The following is a 16197-nucleotide window of genomic DNA, read 5'->3' as shown; positions in this document are numbered from 1 at the left end:
TATGGTCAGTCTATATTTTTTAAAAGCACTTTTAACATACATAAATGTATTTGTAAATGTATACTCTGAAGTACACTTTACATTTACAGACATTGTAAAAGGATTACAAATATAAGATTATAGAGATAAAGATATGAGTATGTTAAAATAATTGTATTTTACTCGTTTATGAAGTACTTTAGTAACAAAGCAATTTTCTTAATGTTTATATAAACTTGTTCACAGAAGTACAGTGTATGCAGAAGTTTACATGATTCTCAAGGAATTCCCACTTCCAACAGCACCAGCCTTGAGATGCCCACCTATAAGGGGCACTTACTACTGTGGGCTTTGTTAGTATGGATTCACCTTGTCTCCTCCTAATCTATACAAGGGTGTCTGCATGGGAATAAACAGTGTGTTCCCAGACTTCCCAGCTGAGCTGGCACTCTATTCAGGGTCACCAGTCTACAGGGTCCTAATAGAATGTCTGTCATCCTACGACTGACAAGCTCTGGCCTTGCTTCCCATTTGGGCAATTAGCGACAGCACTGCTGCCAGCACTGCAGAGCAAGGCTTCTGGGACATGCCCACCGGCTTTCTGCATGCCAGTTTCAGAGCTGGCTTGGTGGCAAGCGGTGGTGGGGGCTGTGTCTGGTTTTTCCTGGTGGCTATGCCAGCTCACACTCCCATCAGTGGGAACAGAGATGTGCTGCTCTGTGGTCCTGCCATCATTTCTCCCTCATGTTAACTACTCTGGTAAAGAAGCATTCACAGGGTAAGTACCATTCCTTTAGAGAAGCGAATAGTGACAGTTAGAGCCCTCAAACTTACAGACTGAGAGGTGAGTCAGAGCAATGGGGAATATTGTTGCCACTTCTGCCTAAATATCATTTCTTCATAAAACCTGAGGAGAGGACACTAAAGCACTGTGGGGAAGGACAAACAGGTCAACCCAACTGCAAGACATATACAAAAAGGCAGGACATATACACCTAAGAGCTGGGAGCAGGATGGAGGTCACCTCGGTATGTGTATGGTTTGTTTTTTGTGTTTTGGTTTTTTTTAAAGTTTTTTTGTACAACTAACAGTTAATAAATATTTTAAAATAGAATTTATAGGGCCCAAATTCACTCTTTACAATTCTGGAATTGAGTGGTTCCCACATACTCCATGAGGGCTTGTTTATGACTGCTTGCTAACTCCAGAGCACTCTTACCATTACCCACAATCCCTCTCCATACACACTAGTCAACACCCACCACCCCTCACTGTCAGTGCCCTCCAGTCACTGACCCACCTCCTGTGTCTAAGGCTCTGCCTCTTCTGGACACTTCATACAAACAGAATCTAACAGCCTGCTGTCTGCAGCTCAGGGGCCCACACCCTGCTATCCTCCTAGCCATTCATCAGCTGATAGGAATTTCTGGTGTTGTAGGTTCTATTACAGTGCAGCTATCAACACCAGGTAAAGGTTTTTGTCTGGGCATTTGTCTCTTGGATATATACCTCAGAGTGGAAAGGCCTAGGTCACATGATAACACAAGATTCAATTGATTCAACATTGCTGTTTTCCAAAGACTAGAACAAAGGTGCCCAGCAAACTGCTCCATAGAGTATGACGAGACAGTACCCCCAAGGAGCTGCCCCAAAAACAGCTCAGGTAGGTTGCATACCTGCACAGCACTCTGTAAGCCAGAAGGTATCTATCCAGACACGCTGGAGGGCTAGAGATGGAGGGCTAGAGATGGCTGCCAAACCTCAGCTCTTTGAAGAACATTCACACGCAGGAGTATTGCTTTGAGCTGGATTCTGCTCCTGCCTTAACTGTTATGACTTCACCCTGTCTTCTTTCAAAAATTATTTCAGGTTCTCTTTTACAATTACAGTCCTGGAATGGCTCCACTCCGCCGGTCCTTAACCATTGTCATGCCTGTGCATGTGACTCTGGGTCTGAGTCACCTCCCAACTGCTGAACATGCCTTCTATCAGATTTGCCCCAGGAACAGTGTTAGTGTGGGTGTAGCAAAAGCTACACATAAAAGGTGGGTGCTGGACTGCCTGAAACGGGTACCAGTTACAATCAGATGTCAAACTTGGCGGGGTACTGAACAACCCTCTGGCCACTGACCCTTCCTCACAACTGGATGGCAGTGCTCCACCGGCCCAGGCAGTTCCACTGTGCATCAACTCTGTCAACATGGTATTCTTTCTCTGAACGGTTCTTAGGCAAGAACTCACAGTATGTCTTCCTTTAAAACTGAACTTTCACTGAGGTGTTAGGTGTTGAAACATCTTTACTATTTTGTCTGGTTCACGAGGAGGCTTATTACCTGCAGAATGGAGCTTTCCTCTGGTTTAAATTGAGGACTCCTTCTAACCACCCTGTCCTGGCCTCCAGCTTAAGCACTCCAGAGGACACACACTGGCCCTCCTCATCCAAACATCTCCATTTCCTTCCTCGTGGTCCAGGATGCTCGGCAACCATAGGCACCATTTCTCACTTCTGATGCTGCCATGTGTGATTTACTTCCTAATGTCCTTTGGCCAGCACATTCTTTCTCTTCCCACCTGGTCTCTCATCTTTCAGAGCACCTCTGACTTCCTCAAGAAGATAAGAGGCAGATGATGAGAGAGCTGCCCCTGTTTACTGAACAAACGTCCTTAGGGGTTGACTCTTCTTGGTGCATCTCTCTAGTGTTAGTTTTTCTGCCTTTTCTACCTGACCATTCTTTGTTTGCTGGCTTGCTTGTTTTGAGATAGAGTCTTACACTGTACCCCAGGTTGGCCTCAAAGGTCTTAGGTTGGATGGAAAGACCAGAGCTCTAGCAGCCACCTTAGGCCATGAGGTAGCCTCAGACTTAGAAAGCACTTTGGTCTCTAACCCAAAATGCTCCTTACCTACTTTGAGCCAATAACCTTCTAACTTCTCACACCTAAAGAAGAACCCTATATCTCATGTCTTTGTTTTTATGGAGTTTTTGTGTTTGTTGGTTTGGTTTGGTTTTAGTATTTGGAGATAGGCTTTTTCTGTCTAGCACTCCCTGGGTGTCCTGGAACTCACTCCAAAGACCAGGCTAGCCTCAAACTCAGAAAGATCTACCTGCCTCTACCTTCTGAGCACTGGGGTTAAAGGCATGTATCACCCCCGTAGTTCCCCCCAAAGTCCCTCTCCCCCAGCTTCTCTTATTTTTATAACACTTGCAACCCAACTGTGGTAGTCTGAATAGGAATGGCCCCCATAGACTCATGTTTTCAAATGAGTGACCCATAAGGAGGGGCACTAGGAGGTGTGGCCTTGTTAGAGTAGGTGTGGCTTTGTTAGAGGAAGGCGGGAGAATTTTGAGGTCTCAGAAGCTCAAGCCAGATCTAGTGGCTCAAGGTCTCTTCCTGCTGCCTCTGGATCCAGATGTAGAGCTCTCAGCTTCTCTAGCACCATGTCTCCCTGCATGCCACCATGCTTCCTGACATGACAATAATAGACTAAACTTCTGATTTAGCCCTAATCAGTGAGCTAGCCCTAATTAAATGTTTTCTTTTGTAAGAGTTGCTGTGGTCATGGTGTCTCTTCACAGCAATAAAACCCTAAGACACCAACCCAAAGAGTAACAGTTAAATGAGAAAATGGCTCACAGTAGCTCCAGCCATTTGTTGCTTAGCGTCCGATACCTTCTTGACTGGATTTAAAATCATACTCAGAAGTCTCTGAGAACATCTGCAGAGGGGTTTAACTCGGGAGGGATGTGGCAGCACCGTCCCATGGTCTGGAGTCTGGGGCTGAATAAACGTGAATTAGCATTCACCTCTCTGCTTCACACCATGACCACAGCCTCACATTCCCACCATCATGGTTTCCCTGTTGTAGTGGACTGTATCCCTTAAAATGTGAGCCAGAAGAGGCCTTCCTTCCTTATGGTCCTTCTTCCTCAGGCATTTTGTTGCAGCAATGACAAAAGACAGCCAATGTAAGCCGTCTTCATCAACAAAGTCTAGCACAGTTTTTACACACATCAAATAATCAAACACCCTAAAAGAAGAATTTTTGTACAAATGAGGGTGCTTTCACTGCAGGAAGGATAGCCAGACTCAAAATGGCCAAACCCCATTCTTCCCCCCACCTACTATTCCTTTCAAATTTCATTTCTCAGTGACCAGGCCCACCCACCATCTTCTGTCAACAGAGCAAAAACCAGACATCACCCTCCTTCCTTACCGTATCACTATGCAAGTGTCTACTACCTCAGCTTCGTAAAACAGTCAACCATGGCCAGGATCAGGACCCACTAGCTGGCACCTGAACTCCAGCAACAGCATCCATCATCCCCTGGTTTCTGCCTCCTTCTCGTCATCATCCCTACACTAGAGCAGGATCAGTAGTAACATGGCTTCAACTGGCTTCCATCCATCCCAGGACAAGACTAAAAGCATGCTCACTATCCACTGGGCCCTCTCAAGCCCCCTTCCACGCAACTACTCCTCCCAGTTTCTCATCCAGTGATACACACAACACACACAGTGGCCTGACCAAAATACCAGCTCACCCAGACTTCAGCGTGGCTGCCCAAATGCACCTCCAATTCCTGCACCCAGAAAGCTGAAGCCTTTCTCTAAGACCTGAAGTTTTATGTGGTCCTATGAGCTTCCATTTCTACTGTGTGGCCTCCTCCAACACTGTCCTGTCCTCATTTACTATTTCCTAACTATCAAGACCACAGGGTCCCCAGGGCAGTGACACAATGTAGAGCCCAGTTACATGTTCCATAGATTTACACATCATGATTAAAAACCGCTAATGAGCTCAAGGTGTCCTCAAATATCCTCAAGAAGCAAGAGGGCAGCCAGTCTTCTAAGAAGCAGAAAGAAGGCTAGCTGCTCTCCTGAAGCCAGAGGAACAACAGCTCAGAAAGCAATGCTTAGCTGACAGCTGGAAAGTCCAGAAATCAACTTCAACAGCTAGGACATAACGTGGCAGAGGTTGCTAGCTCAGACCAAGCAGTGCCATTTTTCGGGACCAGCATTCATCTCTCCCTTGTTCTCAACACTGGCCACAATGGCATTTTCTTGCTTCCAACTCTTAAGTACTGGATGACAGGCATGTGTCACCACACTGGGCTGTAGTTAATATTTTACATGCTGATTTGTTACTGCTTCGTGCTCAGGCATTTAATATTGTACAAGACAGAACAGGGATAGTTTTCATTGCACCACAGCCAGCATAGTGCTGGCACTCACGAGCCTCAACAAGGACAGGCCAAGTAAACAGACAGATGGACAGATGGGTCTGACAGGACAGATGAAAACAGAGCAGTAGCAAGGCAGCCCTCTGCCTTTGGCTGCAGGTGTGGTCTGACCCCGCCAGCTCACCCTTGGCACTCATCCAATCCTGAGCTTCCCCAAGGATGCACAGACTCCAGGAAACCCCTCAAGGTAGATTCTGGCTCCACATTTAGTGATTTGTTTTTCCAAAATACAAGCTGTCCTCCCTATCTCAGGAGCAAGCACCACTGAATATGCTGGTAAACTGGGTTCAAGGCTCTCCTAAGACGTTCCCCCATTACATCAGCCCAGAACCTTGATGGAAACCAGAGACCAGAAACACTGTTTCTTATAGGTAGGCACTGTCACCAAGCTAGTCAGCAGAGCCTCACACCAAGTCAGGGCTAGCCCTGCTCCCTCCTAGTCACAGTGACACACGACTCAGCTTCAGAGTCTGTCACCTGACATAAACCCTTCACCACCGACATGGCTTATTAGCAGTCATGTATGACCTCCTGGCAGCTGTTACGAGATTGCTATATTCAAACAGATTTACTCACATGACTGAGAAATCAGGACAACTGGGCATGAAAGCTGGACAAGTCTCTGCCCTTGTGTGGGAAGGGAGGAAGCATGGTCCTCCAGACTGACAGGCCACCTGATGAGCACAGAGGCCATGGGTGCTGGGAGCAAAGGTGCCCAGAGATAAGGTACATAAGAAAGCTAAGTGAGGTCACAAGGAGGCCACATAGCAATCAGCAAACCACCTTATCAGCCTTGTCACAGAAGCCAGATCTTAACTCTGGTCATCAGGCAGCAAGCACACACACACTAATGAGCACGATCTCACTATTTACTACAAAGTCAGCAGTCACTGGTCCTAACACACTGAGTTGAACTTAACTCCCCAAATCCAATGAGAGGAAATTAAAAATACATAAAGTCAAGCAAACCTTTGTCCAGGAAGCTCCATTTCCTCACTTGCCCATGACTCCACAAGGTTAAGTGTCTGATCTTACTCTAAGGTGTCTGGGGTGCGAAAGAGTCACCTAGAGGCAAAAGAACCCCAACTCTCTCATAGCTTCACCCCGATAATGAACCTCTCTGAGCTACCACTGTCTTCAGCGAATCATACCTACCCTGCCCGACCAACACAAGCAGAAATAACTGCCATTGAGACACCGAGCACTGTGAAGTACTCCAGAGTATATGAGAGAAGGGACCTCTGAACCAACATGGAGTCACTAATTTTCTTCAGTCCATTTCCTTCAACAGTTCATTCCTCATTCATTTAACCTCCAGATACCCACGCTGCAGCCACTTATCTAAAGAGCTTTCTCTTTTCATTCATTCATTCATTCATTCATTCATTCATTCATTCACTCGAGGCAGGGTTTACCTGTATAGCCCTGACCGTCCTAGAACTCACTCTGTGGGCCAGGCTGGCCTCAAACTCAAAAATCTGCTTGCCCTTGCCTCCAGAGAGCTAGGATTATGCCAACTCATTTTTCAGTTCTGTAAGCCTGACTAAAGGCCAGCCTAGGAAAAAAAAGAAAAAAAAGGAAGAAGTAAAGGAAGGAGGGGAGACATTCCGGAGAAGACAGAGTGAAGGAAATGGTTAAAACAGGAAAAGTCACTAACTCCACATAACATTTTATTACCACAAAGAAGAGAAACAAGTTCTTCTGAATTTATTAACATGTTTTCCATAAATATTTAATTCAAAAATGTACTAACTGATTTCCTTTTTCCTACTTCCCAGACTCCACAAAAGCAGGTGTGAGCTATTAGACCCAGTAAACCTCGACTTTACGTGCTCATTATTGTTCCTCCCTCCCCAAACGAGGTAGTTCCCAAGAAACCTGGGATTGTCAAGGCCAAGCATCTAAATTTCCTTCTGATTGCCAGGGGCTGCAGAGATAGCTCGGTGGTTAAGAGCATTGGCTGCTCTGCCAGAGGACCTGGGTTCAGTTCCCAGTACCCATATAGCAGCTCACAACTGCTAGTAACTCCAGTTCCAGGGGATCTGATGCCCTATTCTGGCCTCCATGGCCACGGCATGTACATGGCATACACTCACACAGATACATATAGAAATATACACAGATACACACACATACAAATACACACAAGAGAGAGAAGACTGTTCCATTCACAGTCTGGAATAATAATGAAACAGGAAGGACCAAGACCAGAAAGCTCCTGGACAGGCCCATCCCACGGTGTCTCTCCCTCACTCTAGTACTACCCGTCCTCCTGAGAAAGACCTGCATCTGCCAAGCCAATGCAGAAAGAGGCTGCACCTTTCTGAATGCACTAGCCAGCCCCACTGCCAGCTCATCTGAGCTTTAACATATTCTTTGAACAATGAGTCACACAGCTTTCACATGTGATCATTGGTAGCCCCCAAAAGGCATCCCAGAAGCCATAACTATGATGAAAAGAGAGTCTCATCCTAGCACACACGTCTTCTGGCAAGTCTTTTGGCAAGTGCTAGTTGGTATTATCTCATAGAAACTTCACGAGGGCCATGCTGAGGGAGGCTATCACATCTCCACACAAATGAGAAAACAGAGGTGGGGGCACTTCCTGGAGGCCATGAGCTCAAGAGCAGTGCAGACACTGTACTCAAGCACACCCCTCAGCCTCTCAGCTTAGGAGATAAACTTCCCCGAAAGGGCAGATGACAGAAGTTCTGCAGAAGAGTGTAGGACCTGGGTCTGTATGGTCTCTGCTCTCCTTGGTGCAGATGAGACAAGCCCACCTAGTGGTCCCTGAGGAAAGCTCATGGAATCCATCTGTGCTCAGGTAAGTAGGATGATTCTGGAGTACTAATTCCTTTAAGGAGAGGTAGCCAAGAGGAGAGAGCAGACCACAAGCCTGGGAGGAGCCTCCTCAGGATGGCTAGGGCCATCTGACTAGCACCATTAGCACTGGGCTAAGACCAGAAGAAACAGTCAGAGAGGCACTGCCTGGTGCTTCTCCAGACAGCTTCCTTCCAGGCAGGGTGCTAAGTGCCCCTCTGTACCCTACTCCAAAGCCCCAACTGAGAGAATACTCATCTTACAAGGCAGGGAATACATTTGCTGTGGGTGATATAGATTGTCTGTGGTAACTATGATGTCAACCCAGGTCAGCCTACTCCAGAGCCTGAATCTGCTCAGCCACCTCATTCCATGGCTTCTGTGGTGGTTAATCCCTCCAGTCATCCTCCATTTGCACTAAAGGGCAGGACAGGACTGAATCATCCCCGTGGGTCTATTGTCCGGCACAACATACAGCCCATAGCAGGGGCCACAGAGTGGAGGATGAGCACCCATCTGGAGAAAGCTCAATGAGTACTCACAATGACAATTAAGAAAGTACGTCCTGTGAGTCCTGCAGAGCCAACCATGACAGCCACGCCTCTCTTGGCCATGTCAAAGTCCACAGGCAGCCAGGCAGTGGTGGCGCACGCCTTTAATTCCAGCACTTGGGAGGCAGAGGCAGGTGGATTTCTGAGTTCGAGGCCAGCCTGGTCTACAGAGTGAGTTCCAGGACAGCCAGGGCTACACTGAGAAACCCTGTCTTGAAAAAACCAAAGTCCACAGGCTGGGGTGGAGAAATGGCTTAGCCATTAAGAGAAGTTGCTGCTCTTCTGGAGGACCAAAATTCAGTTTCAAGCAACCCCATGAGGGTGCACAACCACTTGTAAGTCCAGATCCAGGGGATCTGATACCCTCACTTCTACACTCCACTGTGCATACATAGCTCACAAGATATACTCCACTGCACATAAACAGTGCACAAAAACTCATACAGACACACACTGATAGATAAGAGAGAGATTAGATAGATAGATAGATAGATAGATAGATAGATAGAAAGAAGCCGGGCGGTGGTGGCGCATGCTTTTAATCTCAGCACTTGGGAGGCAGAGGCAGGTGGATTTCTGAGTTCGAGGCCAGCCTAGTCTACAGGCTACACAGAGAAACTCTGTCTCAAAAAAAAAAAAAAAAAAAAAAGATAGATAGATAGATAGATAGATAGATAGATGGATCTTTTTTAAATCTGTAGGCCACCTAGTCATCTCCCTAGGCCTCCTTCCTCTAGCCCAGCTACTGGCAGGCTGAGAAGGAAAGAGACAGAGGTACCTGTCAGCTATATAACCAGCTTATCTTCGGGCCTCTTTTTCCACCAGCTCTGCCTACTCTAAAGACTCCACAGGATAACTGTTGCAGCCATACCTGTAACCATAGACCTGCCTTTGGATAAGCACTTGGGAATTTGGATAGAGTCCAGAGACTAGGATGACTTAGAGAAAAACCATAGGCAACGGCATTTGAGACACATCTCTCATCTGAAGAGAGGTCTACCATGCCATGGCCCAAAAAGCCTATTCTGAGTCCCAGAGCCTGGGACTCAGCAGCAAGCAGACTTCCTATAAGTACTAAGAAACACAGGCATAACACCATACATACAAAAACTCAATGCACGGACCACAGTATGCACATGACAACAGTGAAGAACTGAGTAGCTTTCACAAAGGAGGAAACATGAAGTCAGGTAGCGGTGACACACATCTTTAATCCCAGCACTCTGGGAGCAGAGGCAGGCTGATCTCTGAGTTTGAAGCAGCCTGTTTTACAGAGTGAGTTCCAGAACAGCTAGGGTTATATGGAGAAACCTTATTTCAAAAAACAAAAAATAAAAAAGGAGGAAAAATGGAGGCCAGGGAACCCCTCCCAGGTTACCCAGGGAAGTCATTGTTCCCTGCTCACCCCCACTGCTGGGCCCACTGCTTCATTCTGTAACTATCGACTAGAATGTCACACAGCCTGTGAACGTGTTAAGGCCATATGTCTGTATGCCTGCATATTATGTCTCCACGCTCACCTTTAACTGTCCAGTGAGCATCCACTGGAAAGGACTGGAGTCCACTTGGGGCTGTGAGCCACAGCAGCTCACCTGCTCCAGGCAGCCACATGCCCTGCATGCTCTACAAGCATGAAGTCTTCTCCTCTCACAGAACCCAAGACAGATCTGGTTATCATCACCCAGGACCAGTGAGTAAACTGCCTCCATGCCATACAGCCAGTAAGTGCCACAGCTGGACTCAAATCACAGGTTAAATGGAAAATCAGTTTTCAATTCTGGGTGCAAATCCCCTTTCCTTTCTCTTTCAGTTCTCTGTCTCACATCCACATCCACAGACTGCCCTTTAGCCTATTGTTCACTGGGACCAGGGCCTTTTATCCCTAGAGAAGAAAAAGGGACATCACTTGCTAGTTTTCTAAACAATGACTACTAGGCAGGAATGAGTAAACACCATGGGGGTGGGGGGTGGGGGTAAAACCAACCACTATCAGAGGAATTCTATGTACCAGATGGAGCAGTCCCATGGTTGAAACGGTTTCAGACTAGAGTCAAAGGGTACTCAAAGGGGACAGGTGATATGTACAGACTGCTGCAAGAGAAAGAATATAGAACAAACACCCGTTCACAGCAGCCCCCTCCAAGAAGAGGACTAGGAACTGCCAGCTTGAGGCAAGACAGACACCTAACATCTGAGCCCCTGCTTGCTTAAAATAATCCCTGTAATTTCTGTTTAATCTTGCGAGATAAAAGTTTTAAAGTGGGCTGGAGGGATGGCTCAGCGGTTAAGAGCACTGACTGCTCTTCCAGAGGTCCTGAGTTAAATTCCCAGCAAACACATGGTGGCTCACAGTCATCTGTAATGAGATCTGATGCCCTCTTCTGGTGTGTCTGAAGACAGCGACAGTGTACTCATATAAAGTTTTAAAGCACTATTTAAAAGAACTGACTGTGAAAAGAAAGGCTATGTGAACAAACACGCATGCGTGCCGTGTACACTGAGACTGCACACAACTAGAGGGCAGCCTTGTTTTCTCTCTCTTTTTAAGTAGCTCATTGATAATTTCACACAATGTGTTTTCACCATATTCAACCCAACTCCTCCCAGACCCACCCTTCCCTACCCACCTAACTCTGTGTCTTCTCTGTTCTTGCTTTAAACCCATTAAGTCCAGCCTATGCTGCTCATACATTCTTGGATGTGTGGGACTGGACTGGAGTGTGGAAAACATGCCAGGGACAACACAGAAAGAAAACTGACTCTCACCTCTCCCAGCAGCCATCAGTTGCTAATGGTTCCTGAGCCAGAGGTGGGACTTCATGCCCACTTCTCTCCATGCTGGAATTTGGTTTGGCTTAGGCCTGCACAGGTCTTGTGTATATTGTCACAACTGCTATGAGTTCCTATGTGCAGTCGCCCTGCTGTGTCTGGAAAATACTGTTTCCTCACCTTCATCCACCACCTATGGCTCTTTACAGTCGTCCCATCCCGTCTTCCTCTTTAATGATCCTCGAGCCTTAGGGGAAGGGATGTGATACAGGTGTCCCATCTAGGGCTGAGCATTCTACTGTCTCTTAGTCTCTGTACCTTAACAAGTGTGAATCTCTGTCTTAACTGTCATCTACTGTAAGAAGCAACTTCCCTGGTGAGGGCTGAAGGACACTCTTCTCTACAGGCATAGATAGGTATTAGGAGTTCTCACCTGGGGCATATGACCTATCTAGCCTCAGGCTCTTGGCCCATAATGGTTCCAGATATCGGTCATCATGTGAAGTGAGTCTAAAATCCAATCAGAAAAGGACTGGTTACTACCATGACATTCACGCCACCAATGTACCAGCGGGCGTGTCTTGCCAGGCCAGGCACTGTAGTTCACAGGGTTCACAGTTGGAAAGATCACTTTCCTCCTCTGGTGAATGTCCCAGCCCTACAAAACTGGCCAATAGGAATAAAGCTTCCAGCTTGGTTTCTCTGTGGTTTATGATTCAATTATGTGGCCTCTTCAGCAATGGGGTCTTAACATCAAGTTCTGAATAGAGTCTATAATGTTTGAGGGTCTAAGGAATCTTACTGACTAAAAGAGGTAACTGAGTCCTAGAACTGAACTTTTTATTTGTTAGTCTGTGGCGTCCAGTGGAGCACTGGTACCCTGTTATAGAGTAACCATATTTTAGCTTTGTATGCGTATATGTGTTCTTCCATATATAGTTTCTACAGTAACACATTTCCATGACTTCATCATTTACCCCTCTCTGTACTCTCTCACCCTGCCCTTCCATCCCTCACCCCAACTTAACTCTTCCTGTTTCACAGTTTTGCTTTCATGCTGAAGCTCACACATTCCACTATAGCACTGAGATATTACTTTCTTTGTTCCAGACCAGGTCTCATTATGGCCTTAAAAGCACAGAAATCTGTCTGTCTCTGCCTACTGAATGCTGGGATTAAAGATTTCCACCACCACATCTGGCTGTGACATTCTTGTGTGACAGACAAAACACATGCTGAAGGCACAGCAGACTTGCAAGCAGGGGAAACGGTTGGCCAGACTGGCTTCCTAGACAATGTCCTTCATCTGCTCCTTCAACAAATATTTGGCGACTCCCTACCAGGTGCCCAACAGGAACGATATTGCTGTTGTATTTTCTGAAACAGGCTATTGTGTGCTGCCTAATGTGAGTGCTGGGAACTGAACTCAGGTCCTCTGGAAGAACAGGAAGTATCCTAACCAATGTGCCACCTGTTCAGCCCCTAGACAGCTATTTTTTTAAAAAGTAAACCATGGGTCATCAACTTCTGCCCTCCTGCTTTACTGAAAAATATTAAGATTTTCAGTTTGCCAATCAGAAGCTAGAGTTTGCACTCCTAAGGATCACACTGTCCAGCACTCTCCCAGTAGCTCTGGAGAGGGAAGGAGACTTGTTTGAGGTTATATAAGAGGCAAAGGCCTCAGAATTCCTGGTCCTCATCTCCTTGTGCCACATGCTGTTCTGAGTAACCATATTAGAAACTGGTAGCCGGGGGTAGGGCAGGGAGAGAAAGGCCCCAAGACTGGGTGCCATGTATCTGCAGTACCTTGAAATAGCTTGTTGATTCTTTACAAGAAATTTACAAATCATACTTGTTCTTAATTTTTACAGCTAAGGAAAGCAAAGCTCTGAGAAAGTAAAAAGCTGGTGTTAGGTCACACAGCAGAAGGGACAGTGGGAGGCTTCAAGCCAATCTGCCTGCCTCCCAAGTCAGAGCTGTAAGGAACAGGCTGGGGACAGATCACAGTTTTCTATTATGCAGTTTTCTCTCAGCACTGAATGTTGTTGCTCTATTAACAAATTAACAAGCCAATTATGAAAAAATAAAGTCAATTATGGGGCAAATGAAAGGACTCAGAGGTTAAAGGTGCCTGAAAAACTGAGTTTGATCCTGGAACCCATATGGTGGAAGCAGAGAACAGACTCCCACAAGTTATCCTCTGACCCCCACATGCACAAGAATGCACACAAATTTATTAAATACACATAAAAATATTTTAAAGAAGGAACAAAAAACTACCATCTAATTTTCTGATATGTGTTCTTACTGTCAACCACCAGGCCTGGGGCTTCATTTTAACACAAAGGACAAGACAAAAGCAGTCACTCAGAGACACATAGCTTCTGCTAAGACAGGGTGGAACAACTCACACATGCTGCTTCTAGACCTAGCACCTGCCACACAAGTGCCTTCCCAACAAGAGCCTATCCCTGAGACATCTCCATGATGCCACTGGATCACCAATGTCAGTGGTAGCAAGGGAAGCCAGCATCACGGTATTTGGTCCTCCAAAAGTCCCAGGCTTCTAAAATGAAGACAAATGCAAGCTAGCAAAGAATTTTCTGTCCCTTGTCTTCAGTCCATTCAACACAGGGTGAAAGTATTGCAGGTTAGATGGGCCAAGCCCCAGTGAGGAAACACAAGGTACCCAAAGGTCACATACAGATAAAGGGTACTTCTGGAGCACAGGGGCCCTATCGGATCTCTCCCTTCTGTCTCTATAAACACCTAATGAAGGTCTGTTGTGCTCTTTATCCTAAAGTCTTCTTTCTGAAATGTGGCAGGATCAAATTGACAGTAGGAGCACTCCATAGGGCTCTATTATAGCCCTAATCCATCGGCTAAGATTCCACACTGGACCTGGGGTCTAAAAGCCAACAACTAAACACACTTCACTATCATGGCTCCCCAGCTGCAATCCTGCCTAGGCTTCACAGGGAGTACCACAATCTAAACCACCTCCAGTTTGGAGGAGGGAATTCTCCAACACAAACCTGATTCAAACTCTCAAGAAAGAGATCTTAACTCACCTCTTGACAAGTAATTCCCCTCTGGCTCTTGGAAGGTCGCAATTAGGCACCAGGTATGGTCACTTTGCCAGCACCAAAACACTCAAAAAGGCAAAAATAACTCCCAGGTGTCCGTCCCAGCTCCAAAAACTGAGTTCTTGCTGTCATTCCGCCCATTCGCCCCCCATCACACTGCCTTTTCTATCTTTTTGAGACCAGCACTGTGAAGATCTGCATGAGCATCTGCTACCCGGAGCCAACAATCCAGAACCCTTTCGAGCATCGCACCAAAGACTACTCTTGAAGAGCACACATTTTACAACAGCTGATCAATCAATGAAACCCAACCACCCCGAAATCCAGCCAAGCTCCTTCAATAGCAGTAGGGGAGTAAAAAAACAAAAAACAAAACCAAAAACAACAACAAAGCACTGCGCCCCACTTAGGGCTCGGTTTGGCACAGGAAAGCAGTCGGCCTATTAACGAGGGCAGCTGCGATTCTAGTGCGACTCAGCAAAGACACAGGCTGCCCTGGCCCGCCCCTCTAAGAGACAACCATAGACGCCTCCAGAGCCCGCAGAAGGCCGAAAACCCAAAGACTGCGGGGAGGGCAGCTTCTCCCTTCTCCTGGATGGGTCCCACTCACCCTCCGGCTACTCCTCAACTGCAGCCCTGCTTCCGGACCTGGCAATGACCCTCAGCCCCGCCCCCTGCCTCCCCCCGCCCCTACAGGGTTTCCCCAGCCCCGCCCGCTGCACCTGTGCTTTTCGGTAGGCTCTCCTTGCAGCCCCGCCCATTGCCGCCACATGCCCCGCCCCTCACACCTGAGCCCTTTCCCTGCCGCTTACCTACACACAGGTTCCCTTTCTGGTCCCTGGGACCTGAGCCCCCGCAGACCCCACGCCCCGAGCCAAGACTCCGCCCTCACGCCAGGGCTCCGCCCCCAGTCTCTCAGGCCGCCGGACCCGCCTCCCGCACCTGCGTCCTTTCTCCCCCGTCGCCATCTCCCCCCAACCACACACTGTCATTCGCGCCCCTGGGACCCAAGCCGACCATGGTCCCGCCCCCCGAACCTGAGGTCCCACCCTCGAGCCGAGGCCCCGCCCCACCCCCGCAAGCCGGGGATCCCGCCCCCCCACCCCGCACCTGCAGCGGCCCGCGCCCAGGGCCCCGCCCCGCCAGCCGCTCCTCTCACTGCCTCTCACCGCTGCAGTCCGGGCTGGCTGGTCACCTTGACGAGGGCCGCAGTGGCTGCCGCCGCTTCTTCATGGCCCTGCGAGAGGCCCAGCGGCAACGGCGCCTTCGTTCCGAGACCGGGCCCGGGCCGAGCTGGGTTGAGGTTGAGCCAGGTGCAAGCTTGAAAAGCGGGCCCGACGCGGGAGCCCAGCCGGTGCCTAGCCGCAGTAGGAACCGTCCACTTCTGGGCCTGAGCGGCGGCCGGCTCAGCCAATCAGCGCGCGGCACCATGCCAGGATTCTCCAACCAGCTTGTTGTAGAGGCGGAGACACGCAAATGAACCGGCTGGTTGCACCAGTGCGCAGCCGCTGCAGCATCGGTCCCCCACCGGCTTTGCTTCGGTTTTGCAGACGCTCAGGCTTGCAAGGATGCTCTGCTGCTCTCGTCGGGCTCAGCCGCCCGCCACGCCCACCCCCTGCCTAGAAATAGACTCAGTCTACAAACATCCTTCCAGGCCTCACCCAGTGTCCCTCTTAAATTCCTATCTAGAGTGTATCATTTTCAACAAAATATGGCTTTGTGAGCAAGACATCATCACCTTAGTCCCGATTC

The 16197-nt window shown here is 48.0% G+C and overlaps 1 protein-coding gene across 2 annotated transcripts in view; it reads right to left on the bottom strand.

Moving 5' to 3' along the window:
• Ralgps1 (Ral GEF with PH domain and SH3 binding motif 1) overlaps window positions 1-15847 on the bottom strand; it is a 239370-nt gene extending 223523 nt beyond the window's left edge. For both annotated transcript variants that reach the window (XM_028757104.1, XM_028757106.1), the window contains exon 1: window positions 15615-15847. The gene's annotated coding sequence lies outside the window, so the exon portion shown is untranslated. The remainder of the gene's footprint in view (window positions 1-15614) is intronic.
• Between the last annotated feature and the right edge of the window lie 350 nt (window positions 15848-16197).

The sequence above is a fragment of the Grammomys surdaster genome, unplaced genomic scaffold, assembly GCF_004785775.1.
Source record: "Grammomys surdaster isolate TR1022 unplaced genomic scaffold, NIH_TR_1.0 126133, whole genome shotgun sequence".
Taxonomy (NCBI): Eukaryota; Metazoa; Chordata; class Mammalia; order Rodentia; family Muridae; genus Grammomys; species Grammomys surdaster.
Note: the sequence above shows the minus strand (reverse complement) of the source record. Positions and strands in the feature narration are given on the sequence as shown.